Genomic DNA, 4,169 nt, shown 5'->3' on the forward strand with positions numbered 1-4,169 from the left:
TGTTGCTAGTTGAACTGTTGGATGCATTATGACCTTTCATATTCTAGTCTCTCTCCTTTTTTTGGGTTCAAGATTATTGTAGGTTTCCCGACTCTATTTGTCTTTATGATTTCTCTCTCTAAAAACCCTTGATTTTCATTTGTAATCTTGAATCTTATTGTAATCTCGGTGGTGTCCAATATAAATCATGTTATGGTTAGAATTTTATTTTTCTTGGGTGAACTGCAACTCTTGGTTACGTGGTGTAATCTGTAAACGAGAGAAAAAGTGAGAGTTGAGTCTGAGGGCTTTAAGTCGAGTGATTTTTGAGTATCTGATTCTTGTATTTTGACACAATTTGTTGGATTCTAGAGGATTAGAACGTTAACCACTTAGGTGGATGCTCAACGTGGTGAGTAGCCGCCCATTCTTGGGTGAACATCTGGGCCTACGAGCGAAAAATCTTTATGTTCTCTGTGTTTGATTTACTTGAATAAATTTTGGGATTGTTAGATACCAACAGTGGTATCAGAGCTGCTCAATCTGTGTTGGAAGCCTTCGGTCTGAATATTTCTGGTGCTCTTGGTGACCAAAACTCTAGATCTTCACAGATTTGTATTTTTAAGGGCTTGATTTTCATTAATTTCTAAGAAAGTAAAATAGTTTTGATATTCACTATTTAGTGTCCTAAGACGTGTTGGTAACGAGTTTCTAAACCCTATTTCCTTCTTTAAAACTTGCATATCTTGGTTGAAACTCACCCTGCTCTTTCTTTGTCTAGGGTTTCATGCGACCTAGAATCTGAGGGAACGATGTTTAACGGTTTCTTTCAAGATTATTGTTTATCCGTGATTCTGATATTTGTACTTTATGATTGGGTTATTTGTTGTGATCTGCCTTCTCTGATTTGCATATTGGTGTATTTGCGTGGACACTATTGCACATTATCACTTTGTGCGTATATCTCTGTGAATAAATTGTGTCTTAGTTTTGTGTACTTTAGACTTTATACCGAAATTTTTTAAAAATCATGGGAAGTACCAAAATTGATATTGAGATATGGTATGGCAATGAAGACTTTAGTCTCTGGAGTAAAAAAATGAAGGCCCTTTTAGTACAACAAAGATGTGTGAAAGCTATAGATGAATCATGGGGTACAAAAGTTACTGAAAATAGGAGGACTGATCAAGATAAAATTGCATGGAGTACAATTTTCTTGCATTTATTTGAAAGTGTGATTAGAGAGGTAGAAAAAACTAAGACTGCAATAGAAATCTAGACAAAGCATGATTTTCTTTATCAAACTAAGACCCTTCCCAACAAATGTTACTTGTGGAAACAATTTTTCTGTTTCAAATTTGACCCTAATTGTGATCTTGAAGTTAATCCTGATAGATTTAATAAACTCTTTCAAGATATCACTAATGGTGGTAAGACTTTATCTGATGATAAAAAATCTGTGGCCCTACTGTCATTTTTACCTGAGAAATTTAAAGAAGTGAAACATCCCCTTGAATATGAAAGAACTACTGTCACAGTTAATGATATTATGACTTCTTTAAGGAATAAGGAACATGAAGTAAAGAGTGATTCAAAAACTCCATAACTGGAGTAGGTTACAATATAAAAGGTACTAATTCCTTCAAGAAGAAGAATAATCAATATATGAATAAAAAATTTGGGAAACCAAAAGAATATTATAGTACATCTCAAAAGGGTAAGTCAAAATTTAATTAGAACAACAGTAAGGCTAAAGATAGGAAGTGTTACTTTTGTGGAAAAATGGGCCACTACATCCAAGATTGTATGAAAAGAATTGAGGAACTGCAAAATGCAAATAAGGTTGAAGGTGAAGCTGCTATAGCTTATGAAGAAACAACAACCTCAAATGGACAAGTTTATCTGACTTCTCAACCCATAGTCAAAGATGACTGGATACTAGACTCTGGATATACTTTCCATATGCCACCCTAATAGAGCTCTTCACTGAATTTTATGAAACAAGTGGAGGACAAGTAACTATGAGAAATGATTTTTCGTGCAAGATTAAAGGAATTGGAAAGATTGTTTTAAAACTAGACAATGGGAATGTACTAACCTCAAACAAAACTAGATACACTCCTAACTTAAAGAGAAACTTAATCTCTTTGGGCACACTTGATGATGAAGGTTTTAATACAATCATAAATAAAAGTGTTTTGACACTCCAAAATAATCTTGCTAATATCATTTAAGTAGAAAAATCAAATTGGATATATGTCATGAAAGCTATATCACATAAAAATCAATTTATTGCTGCTACTGTCTCCCTGCTTGACAAATCTAAAATATGGCATAAAAGGTTAAGATCCATAAGTGATAAAAATCTGCATGTCCTTAAAAAACAAGGTCTCTTGGAAAATGATAAAATTGAAAGAGTGTCATATTGTAAACATTGCATCTATGGAAAGCAGAAAAAATTACCTTTTACTACTGGTACCCATAAATCTAAAGTTGTTCTTGATTACTTACATGCTGACCTGTGGGGGCCAACTTCTGTAAGTACTTATTCTGGTTTTAAATACTATTTCCTGATTGTTGATGATTTTCAAGGAAAAATTGGGTTATGTTCTTGAAAAATAAATCTGATACCTTGCAAAACTTTGTTTCTTGGAAAGCTCTTGTTGAAAATCAAGTTAACAAGAAGGTTAAAGCTCTTAAAACTGATAATGGCCTTGAATTCCGCAATGAAGAATTTGATAAGTACTTCAGAGATAATGAGATCCTTAGGCATGAGACTGTCACTTACACACCACAATAGAATGGACTCGCAGAAAGAATGAATAGGACCCTTCTAAAAAGAATCAGGTGCATGTTGATAAGTTCAGGTCTTTCAAAGTTATTCTAGGGGAGGCAGCTAAAAACTGCCTCATGTATGATAAATAAATCTCCCACTAAATCCCTGAATTATGATACCCCTGATCATACTTTGAAATGGACATTTTATTGGCTATTCCAAAATTAAAATTTTTGGTTGTATTACTTATGTACGCTAAAGTGAAGGGAAGCTTCAGCCAAGATCTATAAAAGGTGAATTATTAGGATATGGGGAAGGCATAAAAGGATATAGAATCTGGTTGAGAGGTCAGGGAGGATATGGAGTTGTAATAAGCAGAAATGTAGTCTTTAACGAATCAGATATGCCCTGCATTAAAGAAAAATCAACTGTTGACACAGATTATGATCAAAACAGGTACTTTATGCAAACTGAACTTTTTCCGACTAACATGACCCTTGAAATGAGGATCTGAGGTGGAGCCTGGATTAGAGCAAGGCATAGAACTTGAACTAGACCAGTCTACAGGTTCCTTAGAAGACTATCATTTGGTTAGGGACAGAATAAGAAGAGAAATAAGGCCTCCCCTGAGATATAAAGAACCTGACTTTATTACTGCACTAAATGTTCAAAACTTATTGGAAAATGAACTTGTAACCTATGAAGAAGCAGTTAAGAGTAAAGACTCAAACTCTTGGCAGACAACCATGGAAGAAAGATGCAGTCCTTAATGAAAAATAAAACTTGGGTCCTAGTAAATAAACCAAAAGGGGGAAATTATTGAATTCAAACGGATTTATAAGATAAAGGAAGGTGATCCTTTAACTGAAAATGTTAGGTTTAAGGCCAGATTAGTTGCTAAAGGTTTTAACCAAAGAGATGGAATTAACTACAATGAAATTTTTCCCCAGTAGTCAAGTAAACCTCTATAAGAATTTTACTTTCACTTGTTTCGTAATTTGATTTTTAATTGGAATAATTGGACGTGAAAACTGCCTTTTTACATAGAAATTTACATGACTCAACCAAAAAGTTTTGAACAAAAGGGGAAAGAAAACTGTGTGTGTTTATTGCAAGAATCTCTTTATAGTTTAAAACAACCACCAAGACAATAGTACATCAGATTTGATACTTTTATCAACAGTCTTGATTTTAATAGAAGTGAATATGATCCATATTTTTATTATAAAGGAAGTAGAGGTCCAAATTCTTGTTATTTACTGATTTATGTGGATGATATGTTTCTTGCTGAATGTGATGTAACTAAAATAAATAACATTAAGCAAAAGTTAAAGCAAGAATTTGAGATGAAGGACTTAGGATCAACCAAAAGGATTTTGGGTATGGAGATTAAAAGGGATAGATCTAATTATAC

Source organism: Olea europaea, unplaced genomic scaffold (genome assembly GCF_002742605.1).
Source record: "Olea europaea var. sylvestris unplaced genomic scaffold, O_europaea_v1 scaffold311, whole genome shotgun sequence".
NCBI classification, from domain to species: Eukaryota; Viridiplantae; Streptophyta; class Magnoliopsida; order Lamiales; family Oleaceae; genus Olea; species Olea europaea.